At 20.2% G+C, this 18,900-nt stretch overlaps 1 pseudogene; it reads left to right on the forward strand.

The window, feature by feature from the left end:
* Positions 1–5,115: 5,115 nt before the first annotated feature.
* LOC115896237 lies at positions 5,116–5,824 on the forward strand (annotated as a pseudogene).
* Positions 5,825–18,900: the final 13,076 nt, after the last annotated feature.

The following is an 18,900-nucleotide window of genomic DNA, read 5'->3' on the forward strand; positions in this document are numbered from 1 at the left end:
ATATAGACATAATACATATAATCGATACAGGTATAAAATATAGACAAAATTGATATAATAGATATTGTTATAAAATATAGATATAAGAGATATAATAGATATAGGTATAAAATAGAGACATAATAGATATAATAGATAAAGGTACAAAATTTACACATAATAGATATTATAGATAATGGTATAAAATATAGATATAATAGATATAGGTATCAATTATAGATATAATAGATATAATAGATATACGTATAAAATATAGATATAATTGATATATTCATAAAATATAGACATAATAGGTATAGGTATAAAACATAGACATAATAGATATAATAGATATAGGTATTAAATATAGACATAATATATATAGGTATAAAATATAGACATAACAGATATAGGTATAAAATATAGACATAATAGATATAGGTATAAAATATAGACATGAAAGATATAATAAATATAGGTATAAAATATATTCTTAATAGATATAGGTATACAATATAGACATAATAGATATCATATATATAGGTATAAGATATAGACATAATAGACATATTGGATATAGATATAAAATATAGACATAATAGATATAATAGATATAGGTATAAAATATAGGCATAATAGATATAATAGAGGTATAAAATATAGACATAATAGATATAATTGATAGAGTTATAAAATTGGACTCGGGAAGGGGAACATCACACACTGCGGCCTATTATGGGGAGGGGGGAGGGGGGAGGAGGGAGGGATTTCATAGGGGAGTTATACGTGATATAAATGATGAATTGAGGGGTGCTGACGAGTTGATGGGTGCAGCACACCAACATGGCAGAAGTATACATATGTAACAAACCGGCACGTTATGCACATGTACCCTAGAACATAAAGTATAAAAAAAAATATAGACATAAAAGATATAATACATAGAGGGATAAAATATAAACATAATAGATATAATAGATACAGGTATAAAATATAGACATAATAGATATAATCGATATAGGTATAAAATATGGACATAATAGATATACTTGATAGAGTTATAAAATATAGACATAATAGATATTATAGATAGAGGGATAAAATATAGATATAATAGATACAATAGATATAGGTATAAAATATAGATATAGATATAATGGATATAGGTATCAAATACAGATATAATAGATATAGGTACAAAATATAGATATAGTGGATATAATAGTTATAGGTATAAAATATAGACTTAATAGATATAATAGATATAGGAATAAAATATAGACATAATAGATATAATAGATAAAGATATAAAATATAGATATAATAGATATAATAGATACTGGCATAAAATATAGACATAGTAGATATAGGTATAAAATATAGACATACTAGATATAATAGATATAGCTATAAAATATAGACATAAGGTGTATAATAGATATAGGTATAAAATATAGACATAATAGATATAATCGATATATATATAAAATATGGACATAGGAGATATAGGCATAAAATATAAACATAATGGATATAATAGATATAGGTAAAAAATATAGACATAAGAGATATAATAGATATAGGTATAAAATATAGACATAATAAATATAATCGATACAGGTATAAAATATAGACATAATAGATATATGTATAAAGTATAGCCGTAATAGATATAATAGACATAGGTATAAAATATAGACATAATAGATTTAGGTATAAAACTTAGACATAATACATACAATAGTTATACGTATACAATATAGACATAATAGATATAATAGATATAGGTATGAAATATAGACATAATAGATATACGTATAAAATATAGACATAATAGATATAATAGATACAGGAATAAAATACAGACATAATAGATATGATAGATATAGGTATGAAATATAGACATAATAGATATAGGTATCATGTATAGATATAATAGATACAATAGATATAGGTATGAAATATAGATATAATAGATACAATAGATATAGGTATAACATATAGACATAATAGATACTATAGATATAGGTATAAAATACAGATATAAAAATATAATAGATAAAGGTAAAAAATATATACATAATAGATATAATAAATATAGGTATAAAATATAGTTATAGATATAAGAGATATAGGTATAAAATATAGACATAATAGATATAATACATATACGTATAAAATATAGACATAATATATATACAGATATACCTATAAAATATAGACATAATAGATATAATATATATAGGTATAACATATGGACAGAATAGATATGGGTTTAAAATACAGACATAATAGATATAATAGATATAGGTATAATTATACACATAATAGATATAATAGATATAGTTACAAAATGTAGACATAATAGATATAATAGATATGGGTATAAAATATAGACATAAAATATATAATACATATAGGTATAAAATATACACATCATCGATATAATAGATATAGGTATAAAATATAGACATAATAGATATAGATAGAAAATATAGATATAATAGAGAGAATAGATAGAGGTAAAAAATATAGACATAATAGATATAGGTATAATATATATACATAATAGATATAAGAGATATAGTTATAAAATATAGACATAATAGTTATAATAGATATAGGTATAAAATATGGACATAATAAATATAATATATATAAGTATAAAATATAGACTTAATAGATATAATAGATATAGGTATAAAATGTAGACATAATAGATACAAAAGATATAGGTATAAAATATAGACACAACAGATATAAGAGATATAGTTATAAATTATAGACATAATAATTATAATAGATATAGGTATAAAATATAGACATAACAGATACAATAGATATAGGTATAAAACATAGACATAATAGATATAATAGATAAAGATATAAAATACAGACATAATAGATATAGGTATAAAGTATAGATATAATATTTATAATTGATACAGGTATAAAATATAGATATAATAGATATAGTTATAAAATAAAATATAACTGATAAAATAGATATAGGTATAAAATATAGACATAATAGGTATAATAGATATAGGTATAAAATATAGACATAATAGATATCACACATATACCTATAAAATATACACATAGTTGATATAATAGATATAGGTATAAAATATAGACATAATATATATACGTATAAAATATAGACATTATAGATATAATAGATATAGGAGTGAAATATAGATATAATAGATATAGGTATAAAATATAGATATAATAGATATAATATATATAGTTATAAAATATAGATATAACAGATAAAATGGATATAGGTATTAAATATAGATATAATAGACATAGTTAGAAAATATAGATATAATAGATACAGGTATAAAATACAGACATAATAGATATGATAGATATATGTATAAAATATAGACAAAATAGATATAATAGATAGAGGTATAAAATATAGATAAAATAGATATAGGTATAAAATATATATATAGCAGATATAATAGACATACCTTTAAAATAGAGATACAATAGATATCGGTATAAAATATAGATATAATAGATACAGATATAAAATATAGATATCATAGATAAAATTATAAAATATAAATATAATAGATATAATAGATATAGGTATAAAATATAGATATAATATATATAGGTATAAAATATAGTTGTAGTAGATATAGGTATAAAATATAGATATAATATAATAGATATAGTTATAAAATATAGATATAATAGATATAATAGATATAGGTATAATATATACACATAATAGATATAATAAATATAGGGATAAAATATAGACATAATAGATATAATACATATAGGTATAAAATACAGTAATAAAAGATATAAAACATATAGGTATGAAATATAGACATAATAGATAGATATAAGTATAAAAAATAGACAATAAATATAGGTATACAATACAGACGTATTAGGTATAATAGATATAGGTATAAAATATAGATATATATAGTTATAAAATATAGTTATGATAGATATAGATATAAAATATAGACATTAGAGATATAACAGATGTAGGTATAAAACACAGACACAATGGATATGATATATATGGGTATAAAATATAGACATATTACATATGATAAATATAGGTATAAAATATAGACATACTAGATATAAAAGATATAGGTATAAAATAATAGACATAATAGATATAATAGATAAAGGTATAAAATATAGACATAATGGGTATATATATAAAATATAGACATAATAGATATGATAGATATAGGTATAAAATATGGACATAATAGATATAATTGACATAGCTTTAAAATATAGCCATAATAGATATAAGAGATACAGGTACAAAATATAGATATAATAGATATAGGTATAAAATATAGATATAATAGATATTATAGATATATGTATAAAAAATAGATATAATAGATACAGGTATAGAATATAGTCAATAGATATAATAGATATTGGTATGAAATATAGATATAATAGATATAATTATAACATATAAATATAATAGATATAATACAAATAGGAAAACAATATAGATATAATGGATATAGGTATAAAATATGGTTATAATAGATATAAGTATAAAATATAGATATAATAGATATAGGCATAAAATATGAACATAATAGATATGATAGATATATGTATAAAATATATATATAATAGATATAATGGATATAGGTATAAAATATATATATAATATATATGGGTATAAAATATAGATATAGTGGATATAATAGATAGAGGCATAAAATATATACATAATAGATATAATAGATATAGGCATAAAATATAGACATAATTGATATAATAGATAAAGTTAAAAAAATGGACATAATAGATAAAGGTATAAAGTATAGACACAATAGATATAATAGATATAGGTATAAAATATAGATATAAGAGGTATCATAGATATAGGTATAAAATATAGACATAATAGATATAATAGATATAGGTTAAAAATATAGACATAATAGATATGGGTATAAAATATGAACATAATAGATATAATAGATATAGGAATAAAATATAGCCATAAGAGATATAATAGATATATTTATAAAATATACACATAATACATATAATCGATACAGGTATAAAATATAGACATAATAGATATAGGTATAAAGTATAGACATAACAGATATAGGAGTGGATGCCCGTCACCAAGCTGGGCCGCTTGGTCAAGGACATGAAGATCAAGTCCCTGGAGGAGATCTACCTCTTCTCTCTGCCCATTAAGGAATCTGAGATCATTGACTTTTTCTTGGGGGCCTCTCTCAAAGATGAGGTTTTGAAGATGATGCCAGTGCAGAAGCAGACCCGTGCTGGTCAGCGCACCAGGTTCAAGGCGTTTGTTGCTATCGGGGACTACAATGGCCACGTCGGCCTGGGTGTTAAGTACTCCAAGGAGGTGGCCAACGCCATCCGTGGGGCCATCATCCTGGCCAAACTCTCCATTGTCCCGGTGCGCAGAGGCTACTGGGGGAACAAGATCGGCAAGCCCCACACCGTCCCTTGCAAGGTGACAGGCCGCTGTGGCTCTGTGCTGGTGCGCCTCATCCCTGCACCCAGGGGCACTGGCATCGTCTCAGCGCCTGTGCCCAAGAAGCTGCTCATGATGGCTGGTATTGATGACTGCTACACCTCAGCCCGGGGCTGCACTGCCACCCTGGGCAACTTCGCCAAGGCCACCTTTGTTGCCATCTCTAAGACCTACAGCTACCTGACCCCTGATGTATGGAAGGAGACTGTGTTTACCAAGACTATCTATCAGGAATTCACTGACCACCTTGTCAAGAACCACACCAGAGTCTCCGTGCAGTGGACCCAGGCTCCAGCTGTGGCTACAACATAGGCTTTTTATACAGAAAAATAAAGTGAATTAAGCCTGATAAAAAAAAAAAGGATATAGACTTAATAGATACAATAGATATAGGTATAAAATATAGACAGATACAATAGATATAGATATAAAATATAGACATAATAGATATAGGTATAAAATATAGACATATTAGATATAATAATTATAGGTATAAAATATAGACATAATAGATATAATAGATATAGGTATAAAACATAGACATAATAGACATACATATAAAATATAAACAAAATAGATTTAATAGATATAGGTATAAAATATAGACATAATAGATATAATAGATATAGGTATAAAATATAGACATAATACATATCGGTATAAAATATAGACATAATAGATTTAATAGATATAGTTATAAAATATAGACATAATAGATATAATAGATATAGGTATAAAATATAGACATAATAGATATCGGTATAAAATACAGACATAATAGATTTAATAGACATAGTTATAAAATATAGACATAATAGATATAATAGATATAGGTATAAAATATAGACATAATAGATATAGATATAAAATACAGACAAAATAGATATAGGTATAAAATATAGACATAATAGATATAATAGATATATGTATAAGATGTAGACATAATCGATATAATAGATACAGGTTTAAAATATAGACATAATAGATATAATAGATATAGGTATGAAATATAGACAAAATAGATACAATAGATATAGGTATAAAATATAGACATAATAGATATAATAAATATAGGTATAAAATATAGACATAATAGATATAATAGCATATAGGTATGAAATATAGACATAATATATATAATAGATATATGTATAATATATTTACATAATAGATATAATAGATATAGGTATAAAATATAGACGTAAGAGATATAATAGATATAGGCATAAAATACAGACATAATAGATATATTATATATAGAAATAAAATACAGACATACTTGAAATAGGTATAAAATATAGACAAAATAGATATAAAAGATATAGGTATAAAATATAGACAAAATAGATATAATAAATATAGGTATAAAATATAGACATGATAGATATAATAGATATATGTATAAGATATACACATAATAGATATAATACATATAGATATAAAATATAGACATAATAGATATAGGTATGAAATATAGATATATTAGATATAATAATTATATGTATAAAATATAGACATAATAGATATAATAGATATAGGTATTAAATATAGACATAATAGATATAGATATAAAATATAGACATAATAGATTTAATAGATATAGGTATAAAATATAGGCATAATACATATAATAGATATAGGTATAAAATATAGACATAATAGATGAAATAGATATAGGTATAAAATATAGACATAATAGATATACGTATAATATATAGACAAAATAGATATAGGTATAAAATATAGACATAGATATAATAGATATAAAATATAAACATAATAGATATAAGAGAGATGGGTTTAAAATATAGACGTAATAGATATAATAGATATAGGTGAAAAATATAGACATAGTAGATATAATAGCTATAGGTATAAAATATAGACATAATGGATATAATAGTTATAGGTTTAAAATAAAGACATAATAGATATAATAGATATAGGTATAAGATACAGACATAATAGATATAATAGATATAGATATAAAATATAGACATAATAGATATAAGAGATATAGGTATAAAATATGGACATAATAGATATAGGTATAAATATAGACATAGTAGATATAATAGATACAGGTGTTAAATATAGACATAACAGATATAGGAATAAAATATGGACATAATTGAAATAGGTATAAAATATAGAGAAAATATATATAAAAGATATAGGTATAAAATATAGACATAATAGATACAATAGATATAGGTATGAAATATAGACATAATAGATATAATAGATATAGGTATAAAATAGAGCAAAGTAGACATAATAGATATAGGTATAAAATATAGACATATTAGATATCAGTATAATATATAGACATACTAGATATAATAGATATAGATATAAAATATAGACATAACTGGTATAAAAATGTAGGTATGAAATATATACATAATACATATAGGTATAATATATACACATATTAGATATAATAGATATATGTATAAGATATAGACATAATAGATATAATAGATATAGGTATAAAATAAAAATATAAAAGATATAATAGATACAGGATTAAATACAGACATAATTGAAATAGATATAAAATATAGACAAAATAGATATAAAAGATATAGGTATCAAATATAAACATAATAGATATAATAGATATATGTATAAGATATATACATAATAGATACAATAGATATAGGTATAAAATATAGACATAATAGTTATAATAGATACAGGTATAAAATATAGACATAATAGATATAATAGATATAGATATAAAATATAGACATAATAGATATAGGTATAAAATATAGACATATTAGATATAATAGATATAGGTTTAAAATACACACATAAGAGATATAGGTATAAAATATAGACATAATAGATATAATAGATATGGGTATAAAATATAGACATAACTGGTATATAAATATAGGTATGAAATATAGACATAATATAGATATAAAATATAGACAAAATAGATATAATAGATATACGTATAAAATATGGACATAATAGATATAGGTATTAAATATAGACATAATAAATATAGTAGATATAGGTATAAAATATAGACAAAATAGATATAATAGATATAGGTATAAAATATAGACATAGTAATTATAATAGATATAGGTATAAAATACAGACATAATAGATATAGTTACAAAATATAGACATAATGGTTATAATAGATATAGGTATGAAATATAGACATAATAGATATAATAGTTATAGGTTTAAAATAAAGACATAATAGATATAATAGATATGGGTATAAAATATAGACATAATAGATATAATAGATATAGGTATAAAATATAGACATAAAAGATGTAATACATATAGGTATAAAATATAGACATCATAGATATGATAGATATAGGTATAAAATATAAACATAATAGATATAGGTATAAAATATAGACACAATAGATATAGGTATAAAATATAGACATAATAGGTATAAGAGATATAGTTATAAAATATAGACATAATAGTTATAATAGATATAGGTATAAAATATAGGTATAATAGATATAATAGATATAGGTATAAAATATAGACATAATAGATATAATAGATATAGGTATAAAATAGAGATATAATAGATATGGGTATAAAATATAAACATAATAGATATAGGTATAAAATGTAGACATTATAGATATAACATAGGTATAAAATATAGACATAATAGATATAATAGATACAGCTATAAAATATAGACATAATAGATATAATCCATATAGGTATAAAATATAGACATAATAGATATAGGTATAAAAGGTAGACATTATAGATATAATATAGGTCTAATATAAAGACATAATAGATATAATAGATAGAGGTATAAAATATAGACATAACAGATATAATCCATATACGTATAAAATATAGACATAATAGATATAGGTATAAAATGTAAACATAATAGATATAATAAATATAGTTCTAAAATATAGACATAATAAACATAATAGATATAGGTACAAAACTTAGACATAATACATATAGGTGTAAAATATAGACATAACAGATATAATAGGTATAGTTATAAAATATAAACATAATAGATATAGGTATAAAATATAGACACTATACATAATAGATATAGGTATAAAATATAGACATAATAGATATAGTTATAAAAAATAGACATAATTGATATAATAGATATAGGTATAAAATGTAGATAAAATAGACATAATAGATATAGGTATAAAATATAGATATAATAGAAATAATAGATATAGGTATAAAATACAGATATAATAGATATAAAATATAAATAAAATAGATATAATAGATAAAGGTATAAAATATATATAGAAGGTATCGGTATAAAATATAGTTATAATAGATATAGGTATATCATATAGATATAATAGATATAGGTATAAAATATAGACATAATAGATATAGTAGATATAGTAGATATAGTTATCTAATATAGACATAATAGATGTAATAAATATAGGTATACAATACAGACATAATAGATATAATAGATATAGGTATAAAATATAGACATAATAGATATAATAGATATAGGTATAAAGTATGGACATAATAGATATAATAGATACAGGAACAAAATATAGATATAATAGTTATAGGTATAAAATATAGAAATAATAGATATAATAGATACAGTTATAAAAAAGATGTAATAGATACACGTATAAAATACAGACAATAGATATAATAGATATATGTATAAAATATAGATATAATAGATATAATGGATATAGGTATCAAATATAGACATAATAGATATAGGTATAAAATATGGATATAGTGGATATAATGGACATAGGCATAAAAAATAGACATAATAGATATAATAGATATAGGTATAAAATATAGACATAATTGATAGTAGAGGTATAAAATATAGACATAATAGATATAAAAAATATAGGTACAAAATATAGACAATAGATATAATAGATATACGTATAAAATATTAACATAATAGATATTGTAGATATAGACATAATAGATATAATAGATAAAGGTATAAAATGTAAATATATTACATTAAATATAGGTATAAAATATAATAGATAATAGATAATAGATATAGGTTTAATAGATATAGGTATAAAATATAGACATAACAGTTATGATAGATATCGGTATAAAATATAGACATAATAGATACAATACATATAGGTATAAAATATATGCATAATAGATATAAAAGATAGAGTTACAAAATATAGACATAATAGATGAACTAGACGTATGAATTATAGACATTATAGATATAATAGATATAGGTATAAGAAATAGACATAATAGATATAATAGATAGAGTTATAAAATATACACATAATATATATAATAGATATAGGTATAAAATATAAATATATTAGATCGAGGTATAAAGTATAGATATAATAGATATAGGTAAAAAATATAGCCATAATAGATATAAGAGATATATGTATAAAATATAGACATAATAGATACAGGTATAAAATATAGACATAATAGATATAACAGATATAATGGATAGAAGTATAAAATATAGACATAATAGATATAAGAGATATATGTATAAAATATAGATATAATAGATATAGGTATAAATTATGGACATAATAGATATAATAGATATAGGTATAAAATATAGACATAATAGATATAATACATATACGTATAAAATATAGACATAGTAGATATAATGGATATAGGTATAAAATATACACGTAATAGATACACGTAAAAAATATAGACATAATAGAAATAATAGATATAGGTATAAAATATACACATAATAGATATAATAGATATAGGTATAAAATATAGACATAATAGACATAATGGATATAGGTATAAAATACTGACATAATAGATATTATAGACAGAGGGATAAAATATAGACATAATACGTATAACCGATATAGGTATAAAATATAGACATAATAGATATAATAGATAGAGGTATAAAATATATACATTATAAATATAATAGATATATGTATAAAACATAGACATAAACGACATCATGGTTATGGTATAAAATATAGACATAATAGATATAATAGATGTAGGTATAAAATGTAGACATAATAGATATAATAGATATAGGTATAAAATATAGACATAATAGATATAACAGATATAGGTATGACATATAGACATAATAGATACAATAGATATAGGTATAAAATACGGACATAATAGATATTGGTATCAAATACAGGCATAATAGAAATAATAGATAGAGGTATAAAATATACACATTTAGATATAATAGATATAATGAATAGAGGTATAAAGTATAGAGATAATAGATACAATAGAAATATAAAATATAGACATAATAGATGTAATAGATAGAGATAGAAAACATAGATATCATAGATATAATAGATAGAGGTATAAAACATAGACAAAATGGATATAATAGATATAGGTATAAAATATAGACATAATAGATATAATAGATATAGGTATAAAATACAGATATAATAGATAAAAGAGATAGAGTTGTAAAATATAGACATTATAGATATAATAGATAGGGTATAAAATACAGACTTAATCGATATTATAGATAGAGTTATAAAATATAGACATAACAGACATAGGAGTAAAATATAGACATTATAGATATAACAGATATAGGTATAAAATATAGACATAATACATATTATAGATACAGCTAGAAAATATAGACAAAATAGAAATAATAGATATAGGTAAAATATAGACATAATAGATATAGGTATAAAATATAGACTTAATTGATATAATAAATATAGTTATAAAACATGGATATAATCGACATAATATATAGAGGTATAAAATGTAGACATAATAGATCTAAAAGATGGAGGTATAAAATACAGACATAATAGATTTAATAGATAGAGGTAGAATATATAGACATAAGAGATATAACAGAGGTATAAAATACAGACATAATAGATATAATACATATAGGTTTAAAATATAGACTTAAAAGATATAATAGATATAGGTATAAAATATAGATATAACAGATATAATAGAGAGTCATAAAACATACACATAATATATATAATAGATAGAGGTATAAAATATATACATAATAGATATAATTGATACAGGTATAAAACATAGACATAATAGATATAATAGAGGTATAAAATATAGAAAATAATAGATATAATAGAGGTATAAAATAGAGACATAATAGATATAAATATAAAATATAGACGTAATAGATATAAGTGATAGAGGTATAAAATATAGACATAACAGATATAATAGATATAGGAATAAAATATACATTTAAAAGATATAATAGAGAGAGGTATAAAATATAGACAACATAGATAAAATAGATATAGGTATAAAATATAGACATAATAGATATAATAGATATAGGTATAAACTACAGATATAATAGATATAGGTATAATAAAGAAACAATAGATATAATAGATATAGGTATAAAATATAGACATAATAGTTATAATAGATATAGACAAAATAGATATGATAGATATAGGTATAAAATATAGACATAAGACATATAATAGATATAGTTATAAAATATGGACATAATAGATATAATAGATACAGATATAAAATATGGACATAATAGATATAGGCATAAAATACAGATAAATAGATATAAAAGACAGAAGTATAAAATATAGACATAATAGATATAAGAGATATAGATATAAAATATGGACATAGTAGATATAGGTATAAAGTAAACACACAATAGATATAATAGATATAGGTATAAAATATAGACATAAGAGATATAATATATATAGGTACAAAAGGTAAACATCATACATATAATCGATACAGGTATAAAATATATACATAACAGATATAGGTATGAAGTATAGACATAATAGATATAATAGACATAGGTATAACATACGGACATAATACATACAATAGATATAGGTATAAAATATAGACATAATAGATATAATAGATATAGGTATAAAATATAGATGCAATAGATATAATAGATATCCGTATAAAATATAGATACAATAGATATCGGTATGAAACATAGATATAATAGATATAATAGATACCGATATAAAATAGAGATATAATAGATAAAATTATAAAATAAAAATATAATAGATATAATAGATATAGGTATGAAATATAATATATATAGGTATAAAATATAGTTATTACAGATATAGGTATAAAATATAGATAAAATAGATTTAATAGATATAGTTGTAAAATATAGACATAATAGATATAATAGATATAGGTATAATATATACACATAATAGATATAATAGATATAAGTATAAAATATAGACATAATAGATATAATAGATATAGGTATAAAATATCGTAATAAAAGATATAATACATATAGGTATGAAATATAGATAGAATAGATATAACAGATAGAAGTATAAAAAATAGACATAATAAATATAGGTATAAAATATAGACATAATAGATATAATTGATATAGGTATAAAATATAGTTATAATAGATAAAGGTATAGAATATAGACATTAAGGATATAATAGATATAGGTATAAAAGATAGACACAATAGATATGATATATATGGGTATAAAATATAGACATAATACATATGATAAATATAGGTATAAAATATAGACATAATAGATATAATAGATATAGGTATAAAATATAGACATAATAGATATAGGTATAAAATATATACATAATAGATATAAGAGATAGAGTTATAAAATATAGACATAGTAGATATAATAGATACAGGTATAAAATATAGATATAATAGATATAGGTATAAAATATAGGCATAATAGATACAATAGATGTACTTATAAAATATAGACATAAAAGATATAACACAAATAGGTATAAAATAAAGACAGAATAGATATAGGTATAAAATATTGACATAATAAATATAATAGATATAGATAAAATACAGATGTTATCGATATAGGTATAAAATGTAGACATAATACACATAATAGATTTAAGTATAATATACAGTTATAATAGATATAGGTATAAAATATAGATATAGATATACGGATAAAATACAGACATAATAATTATAATATATGTAGGTATAATATGTAGACATAATAGATATAATAGATATAGGTATAAAACATAGAAATAATAGATATAATCGATATAGGTATAAAATATAGATATAATAGATATAATACCTATAGGTATAAAATGTAGACAGAATAAACATAATAGATACAGGTATGAAGGATACACATAATAGAAATAATAGATACTGGTATAAAATATAGACATAATGGATATTATAGATATAGGTATAAAATATAGACATAATAGATTTAATAAATACAGGTAAAAAATATAGATATAATAGATATAGGTATAAAATATAGATATAATAGATATAATAGATATATGTATAAAAAAGATATAATAGATACAGGTATAAAATATAGACAATAGATAGAATAGATATAGGTATGAAATATAGATATAATAGATATAATTATAAAATATTAATATAATAGATATAGATACAGGAAATAATATAGATATAATGTATGAAGGTATAAAATTTTGTTATAATAGGTATAAGAATAAAATATAGATATAGGCATAAAACATAGACATTATAGATATGATAGATATAAGTATAAAATATAGATATAATAGATATAAAGGATATAGGTAAAAAAATAGATATAATAGATATAGGTATAAAATACAGACATAAGAGATATAATACATACAGGCATAAAATATAGACATAATAGATATAACAGATATATTGGATAGAGTTATAAAATATAGACATAATAGATATATGTGATATATCTATAAAATACAGATATAATAGATATAGGTATAAAATATAGAAATAATAGATATAATAGATATAGGTATAAAATATAGACATAATAGATATAATAGATATACGTATAGATTGTAGACATAATAGATATAATAGATATAGGTATAAAATATAGACATAATAGATATAATATATATAGGTATAAAATATAGCCATAATAGATATAATAGATATAGGTATAAAATATACACATAATAGTTATAGGTATAAAATATAGACATAATAGATATAATAGATATAGGTATGAAATACAGACATAATAGATGTTATTGATATAGGTATAAAATATAGACATAAAAGATATAAGATAGGGATATAAAATATAGATATAATAGATATAGGTATAAAATATCGATATAATAGATAAAATAGATATATGTATAAAATATAGATATTATAGATATAGGTATAAAATATAGATATAACAGATATAATAGAAATAGGTATAAAATATAGATATAATAGATATAATTATACAATATAAATGTACTAGATATAATAAAGGTATAAAATATAGATAAAATAGATATCGGTATAAAATATAGTTATAATAGATACAGGTATAAAATATAGATATAACAGATATAATAGATATAGGTATAAAATATAGACATAAAAGATATAATACATATAGGTATCAAAAATAGACATAATAGATTTAATAGATATCGGAATGAAATAAACACATAATAGATATAATACATATAGGTATAAAATATAGACATAATAGACATAATCGATATAGGTATAAGATATAGATATAATAGATATACGTATAAAATATAGACATAATAGATATAATAGATATAGGTATAAAATAGAGACATAATGGATATAGGTATAAAATATAGACATAATAGATATAGATATAGGTATAAAATATAGACATAATAGATATAATAGATATAGGTATAAAGTATAGACATAATAGACATAATACATATAAGTATAAAATATAATCATAATAGATATAGGTATAAAATATAGATATAATAGATATAGGAGATATAGGTATAAAATACAGACATAATAGATATAATAGGTATAGGTTAAAACATAGACATAATAGATATAGTAGATACAGGTATAAAATATAGATATAATAGATATAGTTATCAAATATAGATATAATAGATATAATGGATGTACGTATAAAAAATAGATATAATAGATACAGGTATAAAATATAGACAATAGATATAATAGATATAGGTGTAAAATACAGACATAATAGATATAATCGATATAGGTATAAAATATAGACATAAGGGATAAAGGTATATAATATAAACATAATAGATATAACTGATATAGTAAAAAATACAGACATAAGAGATATAATAGAAATAGGTATAAAATATAGACATAATAAGTATAATGGATACAGGTATAAAATATAGACATAATAGATATAGGTATAAAGTAGAGACATAATAGATATAACAGATATCGCTATAAAATATAGACATAATACATACAAAAGATATAAGTATAAAATATAGACATAATAGACTCAACAGATATAGGTATAAAATATAGGCATAATAGATATAATAGATATAGGTATAGAATACAGACATAATAGATACAATAGATATAGGTATAAAATATAGACATAAGAGTTATAATAAATATAGGTATAAAATAAAGACATAACAGATATAATAGATATCGGTATAAAATATAGACATAAAAGATATAGGTATAAAATATAGTCATAATAGATATAATAGACATACGTATGAAATACAGACATAGTAGATATAATAGACATAGGTATAAAATATAGAAATAATAGATAGAGGTATAAAATATAGATATAATGGATATAATAGATATAGGTATGAAATACAGACATAATAGATATACTAGATATAGGGAAAAAATATAGACATTATAGGTATAATAGATATAGGTATAAAATGTAGACATAATACATATAATAGATACAGGTATAAAATATAAATATAATAGATATACGTAAGAAATATAAACATAAAAGATAGAATAGATATAGGTATAAAAAATAGACATAATATATATAATACATATACGAATAAAATATAGACATAGTAGATATAATAGATATCGATATAAAATACAGACATAACAGGTATAGGTATAAAATATGGACATAATAGATATCATAGATAGAGGTATAAAATATATACATAATAGATATAATAGATATAGGTATGAAATGCAGACATATTATATATTATAGATATAGGTATAAAATATAGACATAATAGATGTAATAGACTTAGGTATAAAATATAGTCATAATAGATACAATAGGTATCGGTATAAAATATAGACATAAAAGATATAATAGATGGGGCATAAAATATAGACACAATAGATATAGGTATAAAATATAGACATAATAGATATACGTATAAAATATAGACATAATAGATATAATAAATATAGGTATAAAATATAGGCTTAATAGAGATAGGTATAAAATATAGACATAATAGATAATATATATATAGGTATAAAATATAGACATAATAGATATAATAGATATAGGTATAAAATATAGATGTAATAGATATAGGTATAAAATATACATATAATAGATATAATAGATACAGGAATAAAATATAGATATAATAGTAATAATTATAAAAAATAAATATAATAGATATAAAAGATATAGGTTTAAAATAGAGATACAAGAGATATAGGTATAAAATATAATTATAATAGATATAGATGTAAAATATAGATATAATAGATATAAAAGATATAGGTATAAAATATACACATAATAGATATAATAGATATAGGTATAAAATATAGACATAAAAGATATAATAGAGGTATAAAATATAGACATAAAAATAGAATTGATAGAGTTATAAAATATACACATAATAGATATAATAAAGGTATAAAGTATGGACATAATAGATATAATACATATAGACATAATAGATAACATAGATACTGCAATCAAATATAGACATAATAGATATAACAGCTATAGTTAAAATATAGATATAAGAGATATAATAGATATAGGTATAAAATATAGATATAATAGATATAGATATATGTATAAAATATAGATATAAAGACATAATAGATATAGGTATAAAATATAGATATAATAGATATAGGTATAAAATATGGATATAATTGATATAATAGATATAGGTATAAAAAGTAGACATAAAAGATACAGGTATAAACTATAGACATAATAGATATAATAGATATAGGTATGAAATATACACATAATAGATATAATAGATATATGTATAAAATATACACCTAATAGATATAATAGATATACGTATAAAATATATACATAATAGCGATAGGAATAAAATATACACAGAATAGATATAATAGATATAGTTATACAATATAGAGATAATAGTCATAATAGACATAGGTATAAAATCTAGACATAATAGGTATAGGTATAAAATACAGACATAATAGATATAATAGATATAGGTGTAAAATATAGACATAATAGATATAATAGACATAGGTATAAAATATAGACATAATAGAGATAGGTAAAAAATATAGATATAATAGATACAGGTAAAAAATATAC

Source organism: Rhinopithecus roxellana, unplaced genomic scaffold (genome assembly GCF_007565055.1).
Source record: "Rhinopithecus roxellana isolate Shanxi Qingling unplaced genomic scaffold, ASM756505v1 contig967, whole genome shotgun sequence".
NCBI classification, from domain to species: Eukaryota; Metazoa; Chordata; class Mammalia; order Primates; family Cercopithecidae; genus Rhinopithecus; species Rhinopithecus roxellana.